The following is a 24,387-nucleotide window of genomic DNA, read 5'->3' on the forward strand; positions in this document are numbered from 1 at the left end:
GTTTTAATTGAAAGGAGATCGATCCGCACGGCACCGACTGTGGGTGAGACGGTGGGCGATGTCATCCGAGGGAGGGTTTGTTCGCGCTCAGAGGAGGCGGCAGGTGGGACCGGCGAGGGCTTCATGATAAGTGACCACCACAGAAGAAAGCACCCCGTCCTCTCTTTCCTCCGACACGGGACGTCTGTTACGGCGGACACGGCCCGTGGAGTGCGGCCGGCAGTTCCCACCTCATGACATTCTCACGGATAAGAAAGAGAAAGTCGTGGGTTAAGGTAAAAAGCAGGCGGATCTGTAACTGGGTGGAAATCCTACCCAGGGGCCTTGGCGTACAGATTGGTATCAGTTGGGATAAGCGGTGGAAAGAATGAAAGAACTACTTCTTTTAGGCTGAATAAAGATAAAACAGCTCGTACGAGGTAATCGTGGGGTGTGAAGTCCAGCCCCGGGAACGGCCAACACTATTGTAGTAACTGGATGGTGCCGGGTGGGGACTAGACTTATTGGGGGCATCACTTCACAAGTTAGATGACTGTCTGACCACCAAGCTGCACCCCAGAAACTAATATAAAACTGATGTCAACTGTCATTGAAAGAAAAGGCTAACACCGCCCAGGGCTCTTTCTTTTTTCTTAAAAAAAAAGTGTTATTGATTTCAGAGAGGAAGGGAGAGGGAGGAAGAGACAGAAACATCAATGATGAGAGAGAATCATTGATCGGCTGCCTCCTGCATGCCCCCCTGGCCTGGGCCCTGACTGGGATTCGAACCGTGACCTCCTGGTTCATAGGTCAACGCTCACCCACTGAACCGTGCTGGCAGGCTGTCATCATTCCTTTCAAAGCTTGGTGTGAGAGAGGCCCGTGCCAGTTTTGGTGGAGGTCTTGTAGAGCAAGGTCCGAAAGGTTGGCCACCGCTGGTGTAGAGCTCTTGGTGGCTTGTCGGTCTGGTGCTGGAGGAAGACCTGGGACAGGGAACGAGGGTCCCTGGTTGCAGCCCAGCTCTGTGCTCCCTCACGTTCCCGGGCGTGTTGATGGAGGTGGACATGCTTGGCTTCCTCCTGTCGTTTGGATTCTGTTCTATCCCACACGCTCCCTGAGGAACTCAGATGTAATGTAATGCAGTACGAGAACCCGCTCCGGAGGCCGTAACCCTTTACACACAGGCTCCTCCAGCTCCTGACCCGGCGGCTGCGTCTGGTAGCTGCGCTGTGGCTGCTGCCCTGAGAGTGAGCTGCGTTTCCGGATGCTGATGTAGCTTCCACTTGTAAAGACGGAGGAGAAGACCCAGCGATCAGAAAATGTGTCTTTATTGGCCGAGTGGGGCTTTAAAGTGAGAAAAGAGGATCCTGTTATCTCCTTTTCAAAGAGCCCAGTGCTCTCTGCCAGCCGCTCCACACAAGAAATCACGACATTATGGGAAGCAGGATCGGTTTTTATGGGCGTGGACATCACTGGGACCCAACTTTATGGCCATTATTTTCGAGCGCAATTTTTCTTTCTCGCGCTGGAGTCTGCGAGGGTCTCTTTCCTCCCGGGCTCTCGGGAGCATCAGTGTGTTTCCTATTGATCTCCGCAGCAACAGCATCTCGCAGCCGACCTGCTGCTGGTCGTAGCTCCTCTGACCTTTCAGACAAACCTTGGCGTTGCTCATTGTCGGCGGTGAAAACATCTGCGTTTCTCCTTGAGCAAGTCGTGTGGTGGTTCTGGCTCGGCTCTTCCCTCTCGTGTGGCCTGGGCTGCAGAGGAGAGCCACCGGGTCCAGCATGTCTCCTGCTTCAGGGCCTGCGGTTTCCCACCCCCCGGAGGGTTGGGCGTTTTACAGGCAGAGGGACGCCCGGTGCCACGATCCTGTCAGCAAGGAAGACGGACCCCATTCGTTCTGTCGCCCACGCTGCCCGGCCCACGGTCAGAATTTATAAAGCCATTTAAAAGTTTGAAACCTAGAATTTAGGATCCATGATATGCCCTCGCCTATACAAAATCATTCCCCTTTAAATTGGGTAATTATGTCTTAGAAGAAGCCAAGGAATTGTTCAGTGACTCTAGTTATTTTTATTTTTTGTATGTATCAATAATCATTTTATTTTATTTTTAAAATAATTTTATTGATTTTTTACAGAGGAAGGGAGAGGGATAGAGAGTTAGAAACATCGATGAGAGAGAAACATCGATTAGCTGCCTCCTGCACACAGCCCACTGGGTATGTGCCCGCAACCAAGGTAGCATGCCCTTGACCGGAACCGAATCTGGGACCCTTGGGTCTGCAGGCCAACGCTCCATCCATTGAGCCAAATCGGTCAGGGCAATCACTTTATTTTTTAAAAATGTCTCTTTACTGTTGAAAGTATTGCAGACACCCCCCCCCCCCCCGCCTTTTCCTCCATTGACCCCCTCCACCACGTCCCCCTCCCTTCCCCAGGCCTTCCCCACACGATTGTCTATGTCCATGGGCCATGCCTGTGCTTGTATGTTCATTGGTTAACCTCTTCCTTCTATTTTAGGTAGATTTGTCCTATGTCAGTGCGTTCACATGACATTGTCGCCAAGACAGAATTATGCTAGGGTCTCATATCCAGAAATACCTGACTTAGGGCCAAAACCCCACCTCACATTTGCTTTCTTCTCTGTGACATCCCTGCCGGCTGGTCGCAGGTCCCGTGTTCCGTGACGTGTGTTCTGTAGGAGACGTGCTCCTTGGAGTGGGGTGCGGGGCCGGGGCGGGGGACCGGTGTGAATGTGTGTGGAGTGCGTTTGCATCATGGACCCTCTGCTTGGAACAGGGCTCCCGCCCCCTGTGGGAGTTGGTGCGCAGGTGTGAGTCGGTGACGGAGGGACCAAGAAGAGCAGTGTCGTTACCTCCTCAGCTACAGGCCTGTTACTCATGGCCTTTTGACGTCTCCCGTTTCTTACTGACATTGATGGGCAGGCGGGTGCCTGCTCACGGGGACCAGGTGGCCACGTGACTTGTCATCTCAGAGGAGGTGGGTTAGAGAGGAAGGGGGCACTGCCAACATGCTCTGCAGAAGGTGTCGCTGGGGGCATGTTGGCTCAGGTGGGCACATGGTCACCCTGTTGATGGACTTACCTTGCTTTCAGGCCTCGCTCACATCCTACCCTCTCCGTCATGACTTTTTTGGGTTTTCTCAATTGGAAGTAATTTTTCTCTGCTCCGTGATCCTCACTTTATTAAAGGTATCATTTCCTACCTTGTCGTAGTGGCCACTTAGGCCCCTTCTGTCTCCCTCCTGCCAGGCTCCAAGGTCATGGAGATGTGTTCTCTCTTTACACCTTGTGCCATCTCCCGGGCCTCCTCATTTTCCTCTGTCATCACACGTCCTAATAAATAGTATGAGTGAGCGAGTGAGTGAATGGATGAACACGTGAGCTCAGGACCAAGGTCTGCCACCTTCTCAGCTGCTCCCTTTCCCCTCCGACAGTAAATGGTTCACACGCGACGGATTGCACCATCACCCGTTGACCCTCCCTCATTTGTTTTCTATAACCGGGTCTGTGAAGGTACCTCTTGAGTTTCTCCCTTCTCAATGTGTTTCTTTTTTATCAAATATTTTTATATGTTAAGGCCCAGCCCAACATCTACCTCCTACCCACTTCTGTGACTGTAACAGCCTTGCCTTCTTGTTCGTTTGTTTTTCTAAAATATATTTTTATTGATTTCAGAGAGGAAGGGAGAGAGGGAGAGAAACATCAATGATGAGAGATAATCATGGGTCGGCTGCTTCCTGCGCGTGTGATGAAGACGAGATTGGGGGGAACTTCAGCAGGAGGTGGTGGCTGAGTGTTGGGCGTGAGGTCCGAGTCGCATGGGTTTGGGGGCCTTTAGAATCTCTGGGACATCAGGTAATTATAATATGTTCTTCTTCCTTTGTTCTAAATTCTGGTTTTTATCCATGATTCATTTATTTATTCATAAAACCTTGAAGTCCCAGGTATACCCTAGGCTCCGTGCTAGAGAGATGTTGGGGGACAGATAAGAATGAAGCTCCGGTCCTGGGAGCGAGGCAGACGCAGAGACAACGTCCTGCATTGTTCTGCGCCGTCCAGTCCCAGCGTCTTCCGGTCGCTCACTGCGCACGAGTCCCCTCGACCAGGTGGCTGTTATTAATCAGGCGGCCGTCTTCATCCTGTTCCGGGCTCGCAGTTTCGCGAGGCAGCGTGAGGGGCCCTGGGATGCTGCCAACAGCCAGCGTTGTGCTATAAGTAATTGCTCACTAATGACAGTGAACGCGTTGAATTTCAGGAAAGATTATTTCACAAAACAGAACAGACTCAAGGTCACCCCGTGGGGGTGCCACGCTTCCCCTCTCGGCTTCCTGGTTCTTGCTGCTTTCTGGGTTGGAGTCAGAGGAGGGGGTCTCTGGGTACCGGAGCGAGGCTCGTCCAGGATCTGTAGCTTGTTTTCTTTGTGCCAGAGCTCGGGATGCCGGGCGTGGTCATGGACCAACAGCATGAATGACTGTCACCTGTGCCTGATGGGAGTCATCGGGGACCCAGAGCTCCTGGAGGGCATGTCCATGACGTCATTATTTCCCTTCTCCCACAGACAAAGGCTGCTGCGTTCCTTTGTTCTCTCACTCACACCGGGTGCCGTGCTCGGAGGGTTTCTCTCCTCATACCTACCTGGTTAGCATGAAAGAGCTTGTCGAGGCAGGTGGGACTCTGACAGGGACAATTCGGAGACGTGTGTTTGTCTCACTCTTTTCAGTGAGGAAGGAGCTTCGTGCAACGAAGGCAGAAATACACGTCTATGTGCAGGCTCCATCCCAGGTGCCGGGGAATCGGCAGTGAGGGAAGCACTCAGCGGTACCTACGTTTCAGTTGGGGAGACAGAACATAAATAAGTAAATGACAGTTTTAAGTGTGCTTGTGATAAATACCATAGAGCAACACAGGAAGAAGAGAGGAGACAGACAAACGGAGTGGTGACACAGGAGGTTCTTGTAATTTAGATGGATGGCCCTGGAGGGCCTCCTGGAGGAGGTGACATTGCTTTAAGACTTGAAGGAGAAAAGATGCACAAAGCTGTTCATTCTGCACAAAGCATTTGGTGAGTGAACAGAAATGATTTCGGTGTGAAGGGAGGTTTACCTCGTGGACCGAGGAGGGAGAGGAAATATTATTGTTGCCTATTTCCTGAGACCGCACGCCAACTTCACCGCATCATGCAAGCAGACTGGCCCTGCCTGAGTCTGGGCGTGGAAGGAGCAGGTGGGAGGGAGCAAACGCTGTACTCGAATCACAGGTGTGCAGAGAATGCCCACCAGATAGGCAGTTCAGAGGCTACCTGGAACCCCGTTTTCTTTTTCTTTCTTTTTTCTGTTCATCCTCACCGAGGATATTCTTCTGTTGATTTTTAGAGAGTGGGAAGAAGGGTTGGAGGTAGGGAGGGCGGGAGGAAGGGAGAAAGAGAGAAACATTGATGTTTGGCACGTGCTCCCACCTGGGATCAAACCCACAACCTTCCGGTGCACGGGATGGTGCTCCAGCCAACCGAGCCACACCGGTCGGGGCCCCATTTTCTCTTAGGAACCACACCACGTGCCCTGCCTGCTCAGCCCCGCACGGCCATCACTTCTCTCCGGGACCAGGCTTCTGCTAGGGCCGTGGTCGGCAAACTGCGGCTTGCGAGCCACATGCGGCTCTTTGGCCCCTTGAGTGTGGCTCTTCCTAAGCCTTAGGAGTACCCTAATTAAGTTAATAACAATGTACCTACCTATATAGTTTAAGTTTTAAAAATTTGGTTCTCAAAAGAAATTTCAGTCGTTGTACTGTTGATATTTGGCTCTGTAGACTAATGAGTTTGCCGACCACTGTGCTGGGGGGGCTGCCTCAGACCTTCTCAGGATCCAGCGGACGTGTGCTTTTCTTTTCCTTTTTCTTTTTTCCTAATCAAGCTCTCCATCGTTAATTTCCCTTCAAAAACCTTTTCAAGGCTGTTAACAAAAATAAACGACCGGTAATTGCTAGTAAACGGTTGATTTGTCTGGGATTATCACTGAAGTATAAAATGCAATTTAGGATCTCATTAGAATTATTATTCCGTTTCATTCCCTAAATATGGTGACCTTCTAATTTAGAAATTTAAGATGTGTATTAGATAAATGTGGAAATGGCACTGGTCTAATTGTCATGGCGCTTTTCTTTCTTTTTAAAAAAATATATTGTTACTGATTTCAGAGAGGGAGGGAGAGAGAGGGAAACATCGGTGATGAGAGAGAATCATTGATCGGCTGCCTCCTGCATGCCCCTCACTGGGGATCGAGCCTGCAACCTGGGCATGTGCTCTGACTGGGAATTGAACTGTAACCTCCTGGTTCATAGGTTGGCACTCAACCACTGAGCCACACCGGCTGGGCTGTTTTGGGATTTTTGTGTTTCCTTGTAATGATGATAATTCCATCGTCTTCTAGCGGGGCGCATACTTTGCCTCATCAGCTAGGCTGTTTCATCGCTCTGTGGTCTCTGAGTTTCAAGGCTCAGCCTCACGCCTGGAGGCCCCCCGGCACGAACCCGCCCCAAGCGACCCATCGATTGCGTCCCAGGCCTGACCTTTGCTTCAGACATTTCTAAGTTTTCACGTGAAACACTCTGTGTTTGACGGGTGGTCCGTGTCTTTGTTGATCTGGGCAATGGTGTGTGCTCTCCCGGAACAGGTGGCACACGGAACGGAGCTCACAGGAGATGGGGAATGAGGTGAGGTTCAAGGCACGTAGATGTCTTTGCTCCTCCCTCCTCCCTGGTGTTTCGGGGTCACGCGGGGGTGCAGGGTGCCGGCGCCCGGTGGGGAGCTCTGGTCTGCGGCTGCATCTCCATCCCCAATGGAACCCTCCCTCTGGGCCCGGAGCAGCCAGCGCCATCAGCATGCGGGTCTGGCTGCTGAACGGTCAGGCCTTCGGATTCCGGTGATTTTTGGTCCCGTGCGTCTTGGCAAAAGGCCGGGCATTAGCTCACATGTCAGGGTGAAAGGGGAGGCAGCTGGTCTGGTCTAGTTGTGGAGCCGCCAACGCCGTCTGCATTCCAATTTTAGTAACAAGTCTGTTTGCAGTCTCTCCAGCAAAAGGCATTACACAGAGCGGTGTCCCAGCAGGTGGCCGGGGTTCCGCCTTTTCCGTGGGGCTCAGTTATCCCCAGGGACACTTGGTCCCAGAGGAGGGCCAGGCCCAGGGGCCCGTGAGGTGTTTTCTAACTAAACCTCTGAGCGCCCTGCAGGAGGAGGGCTTTACATCGAGGCGCCCTGCCAGCCGGGCCAGCCTGCTCGCTCATCCGCCTGCCGGCGCTTCTCACAGAGAAAAAGGGCCCACACAGACCCAGGTGTCACCGTCGTCTGAGCACTTAGACTGTTGGGAGGCACCCAGAGGGATCATTTTTCCTTCCCAAATCCTTTAGATTCTAAGTTCCAGTGATGGGTAAAGGATTAGCACTGTTTTAGGAAATAAATGAGATACTGTACGTGGACGTGCTTTGTAAAATGTACATCTCTATGGAAAGCGTCAGGTAAAGCTCTCTTAGGCTTTCTGAACCTCAGCGGTGTTACTTAAACACACACGCATAGGTATGTCCGTCTTGCCTCAGTCACGCAATCGAGCTTTTCTCAGCGTGGTGTGGGGTAGGAGCCTGAACCGGGTTGCCATGCAAATCTCAGTGAGTTCGAAAGCTCTGCTCATCGCCTTCGGGCACCAGGTCTCTGGGTTTAGAGTTCCCGCTCCCATTTCCTCCTCTTTCTCGCTCAACGAAGCAGGAGTAGCAAGATGAGCAGCCGGAGAGGCAATCGCTTCTTTGGCTGCAGAAAAAAAGCAAAAAAAGCAACGAAGAAGCCTGTGGAAGAGCCTGTTCAGCCTGCATCGCGGCTTCCGTGGGGTCTGGGCGGGCCGGTGCAGCGGGCACACGGGCGCTGGCTGCCGCCTGCTCTGGAACTGATGTCCGTCCACCTGAGCTGCAGGGCGGGGGCGCAGCGGGCCTGGCCCAGGCCTTGCTTTCCGTCTGCACGCGGCTGCGACCATGGGCACGCCTTTCTCTGCATGCGTTCACCCCACCAGTTGAGTGAACGGGGTGTCTCGGTCAAGCGCTGAGGGCAAGGTCAAAGCCGGAAGACCTTTTTTCTCGTGATGCATGTGTGGTTCTGCGGACGTTCCCTTACCTCTCTGAGTCTTAGCTTTCTTCAGTGTGAAATAGGGATCCCTCGAACACCTACATCACATACTTGTGCACATGAGAACATGTATGCAAACTCACAGGCTGCTGTGCAGGTGGAATGACGTAGGAGATGCAGAACATTTTGAAAATGAAAGTGCCCTTCCCCCAGCAAACCTGGCCCAGTGTCCCGGGATGGGGAGGCAGAAGGGGGGAGCGCTGCTTCTCGCTCTGAGAATTGCATCTGCGCCTGCTCTTTAGCCTCGTCACGAAGAGGAGGTGACCAAGGCGTGTCGGATGCTGACCGCAGGCCGGGAACGGCGGGCACACGCAGCACAGCCCGCAGCCAGCAGTTGTTTGACAAGCCAGAGGGAGTGTGTTGGGGTCTTTTTTGTGGTGTTTTATGTTCAACTCCTCACGCTGTGTCCGACTGCGAGGGGCTGACGCACTGAGTCTGGCGTGAGATTTACTGTCTCCTTGGCGAGTTCATACCCGCCGATTAATGACAGTCACTGAACATTTGGTGCCTAATGGGCTGCGTCTCCTCGGGCCCGGGTGCCTGGGGTGGGGAAGGAGCTGTGTGCGGTGCAGCTTGGCGCCTGCTGGCGGCTCTGTGACCTCCCCATGGGGCTGCCCCAGGGCTCCACTTCATTTGAAAAACGCATTTGGAGATGTCAGCGTCTGGGAAGCCCATGCCCGAAAGCCTCCTCGGAATTGTGGAGCCAAAGACCGTGAGAGCCAGTCTCCAGGGAGCCCCTGACCCCAAGTCCTCATCTTAGAAACGGGGAGAACAGGGTCGGGGAGGGGAGGGAGATGACCAAGGTTACTCTGCTGGCGAATAGCAAGGACGGAGTCAGGCAAGGTCCCCGCTCTTACAGAGCTAATGATCCAGCGAGGGGGGCAGATGTAATGCATGAAAACAAATGACTCTGGGGTGAGCAGGGCCAGTGATAAAGGAAAAAGCGTTTTGGGTATTTTACAGAAGGGAGCCGGGGAGGCCCTGATGAAGGGGTGGTATTTAAGTGGAGACTTGAATGGGTAAAGGCACAGCCATGAAGAGATCTGAGGCAGGCGTGCACCAGGCGGAAGGAAGGGCAAGGGTTACACTTGGCGTGCCTGCAACTGGACTGACTTACTAAGAGCCACCCAAGTGATACAATGTTACAAGAGCCACCCAAGTGATACAATGTTATAAGAGCGACACAAGTGATACAATGTTACAAGAGCGACACAAGCGATACAATGTTACAAGAGTGACCCAAGCGATACAATGTTACAAGAGTGACACAAGCGATACAATGTTACAAGAGTGACCCAAGTGACACAATGTTACAAGAGTGACCCAAGTGACACAATGTTACAAGAGCGACACAAGTGATACAATGTTACAAGAGTGACCCAAGTGATACAATGTTACAAGAGTGACCCAAGTGACACAATGTTACAAGAGCGACACAAGTGATGCAATGTTACAAGAGCGACACAAGTGATGCAATGTTACAAGACTGACACAAGTGATACAATGTTACAAGAGAGACCCCGCTATACAATAGTGAAGAAAGCCATTCATTGCGCTGCAGCCAAAAATCGATGAGAAGGACTTACGTTTTTCCTGGTCTAAGAGTCTCATCGTGAATAATGTCCAACACGGATAAAGCTTCAATTTTAAGAACGTCGATGGAGTTTTCCTCTTTAATTCTCCTTTCAGGTTTGCACGAGATTCGGCTTTTCCACATCTATTCCCACCCCGAGGTGGGCGGAGCACGGTGCTGGTGTCCTTGTGGGAAGTTGAACTTTCATCATCCTTTCGCTGAGGTGGGTACTTGGTACCTCCCACCAGCAGCCAGCGTCCTGAAACCACTTAGGAGCTCGCGTGGTCTGAACGGCAGTACAGATACTGGTTACTTTGTGGGTCTGGGCAGTCATGGTTTTGTGCCTCCATTTCAGTTTGTTGGTGATCGCTGTCAGCTCTTCTTGGTGACTGAGGTGGTCTGGAAAGAGCCACAAAAGAGCTGTCCTTTTGGCGACAGCCATTATGCTTCTGGATGAGGACAGTGGAGACAGGCGAGCTTCCTGGGCCCGCTATTTTCACGGTGCAGAGGGAGGAGGGGATCCGAAATCCCAGATGAAACGCCAGTCCCTGGGTCCCGGGGTCCTGTGTCCTAAGGTGGAAGGCAGGGACGTTTTCCTTCCTCCCTTCCCTGGGGTCATGCTCTGGGAAGACAAAGCTATTTATGACTTCGGTTCTGTCTAACCACCACCTCCAGGTCCTCAGTGGGGACACCGCTGGAGGCCCAGGTGACGACTCTATCTGTCTCTGCCATGAATTCCATGCGGGGAGAGTGCTGGCGACTAGGTGGTCGCAGCCTTCGGAGAGTTCGCAGCCACGTGCTGGTCACAGCTGTGACCTCGCCTGGGAGACGCTGGGCCAGATCAATTGGCATGGCGGGGTAAGAACAGGCTGTGTAAGACTCTGAGAGGCTGCACCTTCGCTCCCCCGTCTACACTCAGCTCCACCCGCCGGGAAGCTGCTTCCCTTTTCTGAGCTGCTGAGGCCTGGGGTTCGTGTCCTTATTCAAAGCGCACAGGCTTTGGGCTCTCAGCCGGGACATGGACACCCCTCCCCCCACCCCCAAAGGAAGACAACTCAGCGGAGTGGGAGGAAGCTGGGAACAATAGTGACGCCTCCCCTCCCGTGGCGCCTGCTTCTCAGTGGGCTTGGGCTAAGGATGCCGTTCAGGATGCCTAGGCTTTGCGGGCAGAAGAAACAGTCGAGTCCAGACCCCCAACGTGAGTTTTTGCATCAAAATGAGCTCCAGAAACCGTCCGAGGGTCAGAGGGGATGTGCACGGCTCTGGAATCAGGTTCTAGCCATCTTCTCCCCCCGCCCCCCCCCCCCCCCCCCCCACTTCTCAGCTTTGAGTCCACAGGAATGTCTCCCTCCCCTCCCCCCACCTCTGTTTCCACATTGTAAAATGGCAGTGGTAATAGGGCCATTACCTTACAGTCTTGTTATAAAGATCCAGTTAGAAACCCACATATACATCCGGCTGGCGTGGCTCAGTGGTTGAGTGTCGACCTATGAACCAGGAGGTCACTATTCGATTCCCAGTCACGGGACATGCCCGGGTTGCAGGCTCCATCCCCAGTGTGGGGTGTGCAGGAGGCAGCCGATCAACGCTTCTCTCTCATTATTGATGTTTCTATCTCTCTCTCCCTCTCCCTTCCTCTTGAAATCAACTAAAAAAAATGTTTTTTAAATCCCCCCCCCCCCCATTTAGCAGTGACGAGTCCTTAGCAAGTGCTCCGTCCCTCACCTTTTGGCCCCTCTGCTCTGCCCAGTCTGTGGGGCTGTTGCTGAGAGCGCCCTCCCCCTCCCGTAGCTGGTGCGGATGGAGGCTCAGCCTTCCCTGCAGAGGCAGCTGCTCAGCCAGCCCCGCCACGCCAGCCCGGCTGGGCTCGGAGCCAAGCAGCGCCGCCTCAGCTGTTGCCAAGGCCCTTGGGTGTCCCCGGGCCCGGCCACCAGGGCCAGGGAGCTCCGAGGACACCGTGGGCAGCCTCCAGCCCGCTGCCCGGGCAGTTGGCACGCAGCGGGCTCAGCCGGCCGGACCGCAGGTGCAGGAGCCGCTGGCAGGAGTGTTGCAGAGCCGCCTGGCACCGCTGCGGAGAGGCAAGGTCGGCCAAGTGCCTGCGGTGGCGCCTCGGTGGCCCTGGAAGGAAACAAGAAGAAGATGGATGTGAGGGAAGTGCCGCCTGACTCGGTGCTCACGCTGCTCAGCCGGTGCCTGAAAGGACAGGGTCGGCGAAATGTGCGCGTTCACCGAGGGGCCCTCAGAGGCAGAGAGGCGTCGGTGCAGGGCGGGGCCTGTGGTGCAGCTCGTGGCAGCTGGAGGGCAGAGTCAGGACGACCTCACTGACCGAGGGGCTTCGTCATAAGGTTTTGGGAAACGATACGAAGCCTCAGCACATAAATCGTTGCTTCCCCCCGTGACCTTCCAGGTGGCCCAGATGGCGCCCGGCCGCTGAGCATCAACCCAGGAACCAGGAGGTCACCAGTCTGACTCCCAGGCAGGGCACAGGCTTGACCCCAGGAGGGGCGTGCAGGAGGCAGCTGATTGATCTATCTCTCTATCCCTCTCTCTCTCTCTCTTTAAAAAAAAATAATAAATTAAAGCAAAACATCCTACGTGGGTGAGATTTAGCCTGGGACCTTTTGTACCTTGAGAATGGTTTTTCCCGAAGCAAATGAGGGCAAGGACACTATATTTTTACAAGTTTTTGCCTTTTTTTTTTTGGCTTTTGAAATGTGTAGTAAATGTGTGTTTTTAAACCCCCCTTTTGAACCAAGGACAGTCATATGCTTTCCTTCCCATGGAAGTGGCGCCGGATGCTCCCCCACAAGGGATGAGCCTGATCTGCTTCTTGCCGCATGATGATGGCCGGACGGCACACAGGCCACTGTCACCAAGCGCAGGCAGTGGCAAGAAAGCGAGCCAGGCGGGGAGCAGCCCCGGCGCACAAGGAAGCCGAGCTAAGGCTGTCGGGACGGAGCCCTGCACCCGGGCTCACCAGCACCACGTCCTGACAGCGGAGCCGCGCCACCATTAACCTCCCACCCGCCCCTCCTGCGGTGCTGAGTCCCTGCAGCTCGGCTCCACAGACAGTGCGCCTGCGGGACACGGAACCGAACCGCCTCACACAGCCAGGCCGGCAGGCGCCCATCCTCCTGCCTCCAAAGCACCGGGGGGCGGGGGGGGGGGGGGCAGGCGAGCTGTGCCGAGTTGCCTGAACTCCAGGGCACGAGGCGTGGGCTGCATGCCCTCCTTCCAGGCCTCCTCAGGAGGACATCCCTGCAGAGCAGCGCAGGCCTGTGGCCACACGCGCGGCACACTTACCATCCGCAGTTTCTAGTAGCCGCATTTTTATTGACTCATCTTTAAAAAATATTTTTATTGACTTCAGAGAGGAGGGGAAAGGCAGAAAGAGAGAGAGACATCAATGACGAGAGAGAATCATTGGTCGGCTGCCTCCTGCACACCCCACACTGGGGATGGAGCCCGCAACCTGGGCATGTGCCCTGAACGGGAATCCAACCGTGACCTCCTGGTTCATGGGTCGATGCTCAACCACTGAGCCACGCCAGCTGGGCTTTATTTATTTATTCCATCGTCATCTGAGCCCATGTTTTTATTGAGGGGGCAAGGAGAGAAAGAGAGAGAGAGAGAGAGAAACATCCATCTGCTGCCTCCTGGATGCACCCTGACTGGGGATCAAACCCACCACCTTTTGGTATTTAGGATGACTCTCCAACCAACTGAGCCACCCAGCCAGGGCCTCTAGTAGCCGCATTTTAAAAGTTTAAAGAAACAGGCAAAATTAATTTTAACAACATAGCCAGTAATCTATTTTAATTAAGCTAATATACTCAAAATGTTATTATTTAAACATGCAAGTAACACAGAAATGATCAATGAGCTATCTTACATTATTTTCACATACTGTCTTAAAGCTCTGGGGTGTGGCTACACTTAGGGTGTGTGTCATTGGGGGCAGCCGTGTTTTGCGAGTGGCTCATGGCAGCTGTGAGGGGCAGAGAGGCTCCTGAGCCAACGTGAAGACAAAGTCCTTCTCGCGGGGGGTGAGGGGGGTGGCAGTGCCGGGGCTGCTGGCCCTGCCCAGGGCTGACCTCTGACACGACCGCTTCTCTTAGTGCAATTAGCGACTCAGCATCCACCAAGCCAGTGCCCACAGAGTTGTTTTGCAGGATTGATTCATTCAGCTATTCGGGCGGGGGGGGGCGCATAGGAGGGTAACACTTCTGACAGGCCCTCTGCGGGTCGGTCCTTTTCTGCTTCACATCACATTTTTTCTGGCTCCCCGCTGTGGTGGCAGACAGATGTGTGCGCATGTTTGTGGACCGGTGTGTGTGCAGGTTTGCAGATACATGCATGTGCTGTGCACTGTGGTCTCCGGTTGCCCTTGCTGTGCACTGTGGTCTCTCGTTGACCTTGCTGTGCACTGTGATCTCTCATTGACCTTGCTGTGCACTGTGGTCTCTCATTGACCTTCTGTGCACTGTGGTCTCTCATTGACCTTGCTGTGCACTGTGGTCTCTCATTGACCTTGCTGTGCACTGTGATCTCTCATTGACCTTGCTGTGCACTGTGGTCTCTCATTGACCTTGCTGTGCACTGTGATCTCTCATTGACCTTGCTGTGCACTGTGGTCTCTGGTTGCCCTTGCTGTGCACTGTGGTCTCTGGTTGCCCTTGCTGTGCACTGTGGTCTCTCATTGACCTTCTGTGCACTGTGGTCTCTCATTGACCTTCTGTGCACTGTGGTCTCTGGTTGCCCTTGCTGTGCACTGTGGTCTCCGGTTGCCCTTGCTGTGCACTGTGGTCTCTCATTGACCTTCTGTGCACTGTGGTCTCTCGTTGACCTTCTGTGCACTGTGGTCTCTCGTTGCCCTTGCTGTGCACTGTGGTCTCCGGTTGCCTTTGCTGTGCACTGTGGTCTCCGGTTGCCCTTGCTGTGCACTGTGGTCTCTCGTTGACCTTCTGTGCACTGTGAACTCTCGTTGACCTTGCTGTGCCCTAAAAATGCTAATCTGGTGTCTACCGACCGTATTATTTATCAGTGTTTCCCCCGCTGTTATCTGGCTCCATTTTGGGTTTATTTTTGATATTCAGAAGCGTGTTCACCCAGTGGTGATGTAGTAAGTGCTTCTTCTTTTTGTTTTCAAAGTGCTTCATTTTCTTTTCCAAAGCTATAGTAAATATTCAATAAGATTCTAAGTGATTTGATTTTCGTACATCTAAATATTTAACTTACATGTAATTCATTTTGCTGTCTAGTTGACCACTGTTTGGGTGTAACCTTCTAGCCACTTCATTACTGCACCATCTGGACTCGTCTCTTATGTGTTGCATGGAAGAACGTAAAAGAAGCTAAAATTACAATAGATCGCATAGCCTTATTTCCTTTATTTTGATAATCTGCCACTTTGTCAGAGGAAATTTCATTGTCCTGTTCTGTGTAACCTCCTGCCCCCTTGCTACCTGATACGTTGTTTCTCCACAATCCTTGCCGCTTAAGATGTAGATGGTTCTATTTCAGATGTCATAACCCTAAATCCACAGGTCTGCAGCTTCCTACTAGTATATCTGAGATTATCCAGAGGCTTTCATTTGGAAGCCTTTCTGGTCTATTGAACCTCACCTTGGCCTTCTCTCCTCTGGGTTTGTGTTTGAGCTGCTAGCCCGAACCTGCAGAAATGCTGGCGCTCAGTTGTCTTTGAATGAACGTCCTTGTGGATGTTGACATCCCATGGCCCTCGTTTAGAAGTCTCTTAGCAGAGTTCTTAAAGGAGAAAAAAAGGACACATCAATTCTATCGCTACTTTCCTTGGAGTTTCATTTAAGTTCAAAATAAAATATTCATTTGTGGGAGAAATGTTCCCTGTGCCAAGGTCATCGGACACTTTTTGTGTCTGGAGCCTGACCCAGGAGTTCGGGAAGTCGGGCGTCTGCGTGTGGGACGGTTTCCCAGCAGCGACATTGGCTCGCGTCCTCGTGGCTGCTGGCCCGGCGTTGCGTCTGTGCCGTACCAGATGGGCTGGCACCGGGCCGCTCTGCAGTGGAGGCTTCTGACAGCTCCTTCCATTTGTTTTCCCTGAAGCCAGGCCTCCTCTGAACACCACACCTCCGTCTCCTGCTCTTTCTGCCGGGAGGTCTCACCTTGAGGAAGGTCCCTGTGGTGCCGCTGTCACCCATTCCTGCCTCTGTTGGCTCAGCAGCCTTGTCACAGGGCAGCATCGGCCAGTGTTTGAACGATTCGCTGGGGGTGGGGGTGGGGCAGTTATTGCAGATGATTTGTATACTTTTCTCTTCATCGACACCTGGCCTGTCTTCTGCTCTTAGGTTAAATCACCGTTCTATGTGCCTCCTTTATATGACCTCACAGGGACCGGGGCATTCATTCCCAACGCGGCAGCTTCTCAGCACCGTGTTCGTCGGCTCCCTGTTAGCTCCTGCAGCTGCGGTGCTGGCCGCTGCCACAGGGCCGTGCGCAGATCGGGCAGGTAACTCCTCTCTGCTCCCCAGGAGAACGACTGCGTCATCACGTCCCGATGAAGCCACTCTCCTCGGGACCGGCGGGCGCTTCAGCTCCGTGCTGGGAAGTGACATTATTGGTCTTCCCATCCTCATCCACTGTGTGCAGGGTTATCCAGTGTTCAGCTCACCTGTAGACTAGAAATGCCACAGGGCCAGGACTAACTGGGTCGGGCATGCATTCTCTGACACTGCATTCTCTGCAGCTGGTACCTGGCCTGGCACATGCAGGGACGCAAATGCTTGTGGGTGAGTGTGAAGACCCTCCCAGTGAGCTCACTCCTGAGGTTAGGGCTTCAGCATATCTTTTTTTTTTAAAATTAAATCTTTATTGTTCAGATTACATTTGTTCCTCTTTTTTTCCCCCCCTAACTCCCCTCCTCCCAGTTCCCACCCCACCCTCCGCCCTCACTCCCCACCCACTGTCCTCATCCATAGGTGCACGATTTTTGTCCAGTCTCTTCCCACATCTCCCACTCCCCTTTCCCCCCCAAGAATAGTCAGTCCATTCCCTTTCTATGTCCCTGATTCATTATAATCACCAGTTCATTCTGTACATCAGATTATTTATTCACTTGATTCTTAGATTCACTTGTTGATAGATGCATGTTTGTTGTTCATAATTTGTATCTTTACCTTTTTCTTCTTCCTCTTCTTAAAGGATACCTTTCAGCATTTCGTATAATACTGGTTTAGTGGTGATGAACTCCTTTAGCTTTTCCTTATCTGTGAAGCTCTTTATCTGACCTTCAATTCTACATGATAGCTTTGCTGGATAAAGTAATCTTGGTTGTAGGTTCTTGGTATTCAGCACTTTGAATATTTCTTGCCATTCCCTTCTGGCCTGCAAAGTTTCTGTTGAGAAATCAGCTGACAGTCGTATGGGTGCTCCCTTGTAGGTAACTGAGTTTCTTTCTCTTGCTGCTTTTAAGATTCTCTCTTTGTGTTTTGCTCTTGGCATTTTAATGATGATGTGTCTTGGTGTGGTCCTCTTTGGATTCCTTTTGTTTGGGGTTCTCTGTGCTTCTTGGACCTGTAAGTCCATTTCTTTCACCAGGTGGGGGAAGTTTTCTGTCATTATTTCTTGAAATAGGTTTTCAATATCTTGCTGTCTCTCATCTTCTGGTACCCCTATAATTCTGATGTTGGTGCATTTGAAACTGTCCCAGAGGCTCCTTACACTATCTTCGTATTTTCGGATTCTTTTTTCATTTTGCTTTTCCGGTTGGGTGTTTTTTGCTTCTTCACATTTCAAATCTTTGACTTGATTCTTGCGCTTCTCTGGTCTGCTGTTGGGTGTCTGTATAATATTCTTTATTTCAGTCAGTGAATGCTTAATTTCTAGTTGGTTCTTTATCACAACATCGAGGGTCTCATTAGATTTCTTGAGGCTCTTATCAAGTTTATCGGCAGTTTCTAGCAAATTATTGAAAGCCCTCAAAAGTGCGTTTTTTAGCTCTATATCCTCCATTTCTGTCATTTTTTTTGTCTCCGCATTTTTTTATGCTTTCTTGATGCACCCCCTTGTGGTCTTTGTGCGCAGTCTTGTTGTAGTTAAGCCTTAATTGTTGTAGGCAATACTAGGGGTGAATTGTCCTCCAGGCTAACTGGCTATGAGAGTCAGCTGTGTCTGCAGTGGGAGAGCTTCTGTGCTGAATCTCTAGGGTGGTGCTAATCTAGCCTTTGCCTGAGACTATCCGGCAAATGCCTCTGTGCAGGGCTTGGGTGGGGCGGGTCCCAGGGGCTCTACAGAGCGGGCGGAGCGAGCAATTATGGCTGCTCTCAGTTCCGTCCCCAGCGGCTCTGCAACCGCTGCAAACCTCGGAGAGAAAGCTGCCTTCCCACTTCTCCCGTTTGAGTCTGGGTCCCTAGAGACTCGCCCGGATCTGGAGCTCAGAGTCTGAAACTCCCTCCCAGTTGAAAACAACAATCGCGCCCTCCGACGCCGGCCTGCTCCACGCGCACCTCCGCACCTTAGTATTTCACCTCCGCACTGCGCCTCCTCTGAGTCTTGGTATGGATTTCTCTTTACTTCTAGTTGTAGAATCTCTCCTCAGCCAGCCTTCCTGTGGTTCTGGGTGATGTCCGTTCCGTCTTTTAGTTGTATTTTTGAAGTGGTTGTTCGAGGCAGCAAACTCCGGCGTTAACCTATGCCGCCATCTTGGTTCTCCCCTTCAGCATATCTTTTTCTTTTTTTTTTTAAATGTGTCTGAGGCGAGACTTCAATTTAGCCCAGCGGTTCTCAACCAGTGGGTCTCGACCCCTTTGGGGGTCAAATGACCCTTTCACAGGGGTCGCCTAAGACCATCGGAAAACACATATATAATTACATATTGTTTTTGTGATTAATCACTATGCTTTAATTATGTTCAATTTGAAACAATGAAAATACATCCTGCATATCAGATATTTACATTACGATTCCTAACAGTAGCAAAATTACAGTTATGAAGTAGCAACGAAAATAATTTTATGGTTGGGGGTCACCACAACATGAGGAACTGTATTAGAAGGTTGAGAACCACTGATTTAGCCCATAACAGCTTCTAACAAGTAAAAAGAAAATGTTGAGCCTTCTTTATGGGAAGGAGCCACATGTAATAAATGTTCAACATATAATGTAACATGTTTAATATGTAAGTATATGTAAATATACACATTTGATATATATATTATATATGCATCTTTCTATATATCTAATCTCTGTCTATAAGAGAAGCATTTGGAAAGCGTACAGTACAGATTATATTCTATATAATTCATCTCTGTACATAATAAAATCTTTCTACATATGATATACATATTATATATATATTCCTCTCTATAGCTATGTCTTATCTATCTATTTAAATAGATACAGGCAATTCATAGTATATATTTGGAATATATGTATATTTTTGGAATATACTAATATATACATATATCTATACTAATAAAAGAGTAATATGCTAATTAGAGCGGACATCTTCTAGACATCCATTTGGACGTCCTTCTGGACAAAGCTGCAGCAGCTGCGAGGGCCAAGGGCTGGTGGCGTTGGAGAGGTGGGGCGGCAGCAGTGGGCCTGGGCCAATCCCACCCGAGCTGTGCGGCCTCTCTGTCTGCAGAGGCGGCACTAGGAGAGGCAGGGAGGCCCGTGGTCCTGGAGCCTCTGCAGAGGCTGGAAGGGGTGCAACCGCGGTGCCTCAACCTTCCACAGCCCCTCCCCCAGCCGTCCTGGCCCCAGATCACCTCCCACACACACAAGTGGGCAGGGGGCAGGGCCAGTGCTAAGAAGTGAGGGCCAAGGGTTGGCAACCCTGGCGGCTGGCTTTGGTGGCTAGCTTTGGCAGCAGCGGGGTGGTGGGGGCGGCGCCTCCCCTGGTCCTCCCGGTCACCTTCTGCAGAGGGAGGCCAGACTTCGGCTTAGCCCATGGGGAGCGGGGCCTAAGCCATCAGTAGGACATCCCCTGAGGGCTCCCAGACTGTGAGAGGGGGCAGGCCAGGCTGAGGGAACCCCCCTCCCAGTGTGTGAATTTTCATGCACTAGGCTTCTGGTATATATGTCACACACTTATTGCAGAGACTCACGTGATCTGAAGTCATGGAGTAAATGCATAAAATGTATATATTAAAATGTATATCCTAACCTTCCCTTTCTCTTCAGTGACCTCCACCGCCCTGTTGTCTGCGTCCATGGGGTATGCTTCTGTGCATACAAGTCCTTTGGTTGATTACCACTCGCCCACCCTCCCACCTTCCCTCTGAGGTTTGACAGTCTGCTCCATGCTTCTGTGTCTCGGATCTATTTTGTTCATCAGTTTATTTTGTTCATTAGATTCCACCTAAGTGACGTCCTGTGATACTTGTCTCTGACTGGCTATTTCACTGAGCCTGATACTCCCCAGGTCCCTTGGGGAGCTGGGATTTGAGCAGAGGTTCAGGGCAGGGTCTTCCCGTCCATCCCTCCCGCCTGGCACACCGGGGCCGTGGTTTCACGGCAGGTGTTTTTATCCCGGATCCTCTCCCCAGCCTCCCCTTATCACCTGCTGTCCTGGGAGAGGCCACGGAGCCCGTGGGTGTGGGTGTAGCTTGTACGAAAGGCTTCTTCTCCGCAATAGCAGTTGTGCCCACACATCCCAGAGTAAGGACCAGCTTCACTCCAGGACTGAGAGTGACGTCCAAAGCCCGAGTGGTGTGGCTCAGTGGATAGAGCATGGGCCTGCGACGGAAGAGTCCCAGGTTCGATTCTGGTCAAGGGCACATGCCTGGATTGCGGCACAATCCCCGGAGGTGGAGGGGGGAGGCATGCAGGAGGCAGCCAATCAATGATTCTCTTCATCATTGATATTTCTATCTCTCCCTCTCCCTTCCTCTCTGAAATCAAGAAAAATATATTTTAAAAAAAGAGTGATGTTCACAGTCCCTGATGACAGACAGCAGGACGCTCTCGGCAGCACAGACCGTTACGTCTCCAGCGCAGAGCCAGAGCGCATCGCTGGAGAACAGAATTGTCATCTCTGGCCCGCTTAAGGGGGCTTCATTTTGTCGATGTTGTCTTCCGTTTTCAGTGTTCTCCTGGTTTAATGAATGGTCCCCTCATTCTCACCATGGGGAGACACAGGTATTGATTTCAGAGAGGAAGGGAGAGAGAGAGAAACATCAATGATAAGAGAGAATCATTGATAGGCTGCCTCCTGCACGCCCCACGCTGGGGATCAAGCCCACAACCCAGGCATGTGCCCTGACAGGGAATTGAACCGTGACCTCTAGGTTTATAGGTCGATGCTCAAGCACTGAGCACGCCGGCCGGGCCACTGATCGATTTTGGCATTCTCTCTCACAGAGCCTAGACAGAGTCCCAGAATCCCTGTGAATACACGTGTCCTGGCAGCGACTTCCTGTGGACCAGCATTGTCCCATCTGAGATAGCCGGTTGCCTCCATGTGACCTTGAAGGCTGGCTGACCTCCGATGCTTTAAGAATGTGCAAAGTCACCATAAGTGCAGAGTCCATGTCCATGCCCTCTCAGCTGGACTTGAGCACAGGGTCCGTCCAAACAGCAGTAACAGAACAATTAGAGATCTAATCGTATCATCTAAACGGAGCCAAGGGAATTGTTTGGTCTCATTCATGAGTCAAAATATTTAATGAAAAAAAAGATTAGTCTTGAGCCACTTAAATGAAACGATGTCTGTAGCAATCGGAGGCTGTCCATCCCTTTTTATCGTGAGCTCAGAAATGCAACGTAGTTTGCTCTTTGCATGCCTTCTCCTCCGCCACCAGCAGAGGGCAGCACAGCTATTGCCAAGTGTCTCCCTGGGGAGCCTTCCTGCCTCGAAAGCGATGGGTGCAGAGATGATGGGTGCAGAGATGATGGGTGCAGAGATGGGGGCCACGGGGCTGCGATGGGAGACTCTATTCACATGTGAAATTGACCTGACCTCCTAGACTGCGGGGTGGAAGTTTCCTCTTTAGACTTTCAGAAATCGCAATGACCTCTTTGTAGAGTGTTTACACGTTTCGCAGGTCATATTGATATAATAAATTGATACATGTGGTAAATATAGAGCAGTGTGATGACTGTGACAACTGTGATACGTAGAGAGCAGTGTCCTGTCAGTGACACGAGCCCAGCTTTTGGCTACTGAAGGGCAGACTTGGACCCCAGCTCTCGGTGTCTGAGTGAGGGCGGGCCAGCCTCACAGGGCCTCGCGCCCTCTGTGGTCAGGCGAGACAGAAACGTGCAGGCTTCCCTCCCCCCACCCCCCCTCGCAGGCTCATTGGGAACATCAGTAAAACCGGCACATCTGAACGCGTCCTTCGATATGGGCTTTTAAATATCAGTCTCTCGCCTGCTGTCATTGTTCGCATGAGGCCGGCTTTCAGCTCACGCGAGTTACAAAGCCAGTGTTGAGAGCTTCCTTTTGAATGTAGCTGGTGTCTGAGGTGGGCAGTCTTGGCTGCGAGGCGCACCAGGACGTCCTGGCCTTGAACGGCCATGTCCGGGTCCACAGGGCTTACTGTGAGTATTCACTTTATCCCGATGAGAAGCCAGCATTGGTGTCCCAGACCCATCACTCCTAACATTTCCTCATTCCGGCAGACATCTCAAAGACACTAATTCATAGATAATGAAACCCACCGGCATATATAATTCCACACAGCAAACAAATAGAATTCCCTGCTTTTATTATTATTTTAAATATATTTTTATTCATTTCAGAGAGGAAGGGAGAAGGAAAGAGCGATAGAAACATCAACGATGAGAGAGAATCGTTGATTGCCTGCCTCCTGCACGCCCCCTACTGGGCATGTGCCCTGACCAGTAATCGAACTTTGACCTCTTGGTTCCTGGGTCAGTCAATGCTCAGCTGCTGAGCCACACCAGGCCGGGCAGAATTCCCGACTTTTAATTTAAAGGAGTGGCAAATGGAAAGTAAGAAAGCAACATAACATGTAGTATTTCAAACACGTAAGTTCACGAGATTGGCTACCCTGCAGAGCATGAGGGAGAGCCACAGGCTGGCCTACGTCCGCCTGTCGGTCCTCCTTTCCTGGCGTGTGGCTTCCTTCCCATCAGCACAAGGCCACCCCAGACATGACTAGTGTCTGGAATTATTAGTAACAGCACCCACAGGCCTGCAGTTTCTGCTCTTACATCGCAGAGGAGAGGGAGGTGCAAAGCCGCGAGGACCTGGCTGCTCTGAGGCATTGAGACTCGAGTGACAGGCGGTTTAATGACAAAGGCACCTGCTGACATCAGGGGTGGCCGCGGAGCTGTTTCTTTAACCCCGGACTTGAGTGGCTTGAGCCTCCCTCGAGGTCACAGGACAGGCGATGCCTTCGGCCCTTTGGTGCATAACGAGGTCGAATAAAATCCCAGTTCACGTGGGGAGGTCATGCGTGTGACCACCTGAGACAGAGGCTGCGGCGCTGAGGGGGGAAGCAGTAATGTTAGTTTATTGTCTCATTGCTGGTTTGTGCGTCTGTGTGTGTTCCGTTTTGTTGTTGTTTTTTTGTCCGTAGACTCATTTCCTCTAATTTTCACACTTAGCGATGAGTTTAACACCTTCATAATGGCTTACATGCTCACCGATGAAGGGAAGGAATGTGACTTAATTACAGCTGAAGATCTGCCTTGACGAGCTCTAAGGACACAGCGAGGGAGCGGTCTGAGCTCACTATTCGGCGAGACGAGAAAGGCTGAAAAGCGCCGTCACAGTGGGCACAGCGCTTTCTTTCATGTCCATTTGGTTTCCTGAGGGGCCAGCACCTCTTGACTAGCATCTTCCCACATGTGCTCTGACCACCCACCCATGGCTGCTGGGAGATGTTCCCACTGCCACGCCCCTTCCCTCTCCCACACCCGTTCCCTTCCTACACAGCTCAGTCTGGAGTCCTGCCTATTTGTCCGACCTCCCTCTTCACCTTCCCTGCCCCTGCCCTGCCCCTGCCCCGCCCCTGCCCTGCCCCTGCCCTGCCCCATCCTTCCCCTGCCCAAATCATGTGCTCCTCTCCACTGCCTGGTGAATTCAGGCCTCGCCAATTTATTCTCTGCTTTTCGTCTCCTCCCACCTGGTCTGCCCCTTTCCTTTGCCCACAGAACGCTGCCCTCCTCCCTCAGCAAGGTGCTGTTTACTAGTAAAGCCCTTTCCGTCTGGTCCCAGCTCCCTTCATCTGCAAGAATCCCCCACGAATCATCCATCACAGCCAGAGCTGCTCATGTCCTCCGAGAATCGCAGCCCAGCATCCGCGCAGGCTCTGCCCACATTTCCTGCTGCCTGTTTGCCTTTTCCTCTCCCTGCCTGGCTGACTTCCCTTATCTTTTAAAGTTCAGCTCCTCTCCCCCGGGTCCCTGGGCCCGTGCTTCCACAGCAAGACCTCTCGGAGCTGTTATCACACTGTTTACCAGTCGGCTGTGCACCAGTCTCTACTCTCTCATGCACCATAAGTTCCTGGGAGAAAAGGAACATGGCTTATGCACTTTTACTAGTTACCCAGTGCCTAGAAAGTGCTCACAAGAGAGCTCAGTGATTGAGGGCCGACCCATGAACCAGGAGGTCACAGTTTGATTCCCGGTCAAGGGCACATGCCTGGGTTGCAGGCTCAATTCCCAGTAGGGGGCATGAAGGAGGCAGCTGATCGAC

Source organism: Myotis yumanensis, unplaced genomic scaffold (genome assembly GCF_028538775.1).
Source record: "Myotis yumanensis isolate MYYU_CA2020_CCGP unplaced genomic scaffold, mMyoYum1.0.hap1 SCAF_14, whole genome shotgun sequence".
Lineage (NCBI taxonomy): Eukaryota > Metazoa > Chordata > Mammalia > Chiroptera > Vespertilionidae > Myotis > Myotis yumanensis.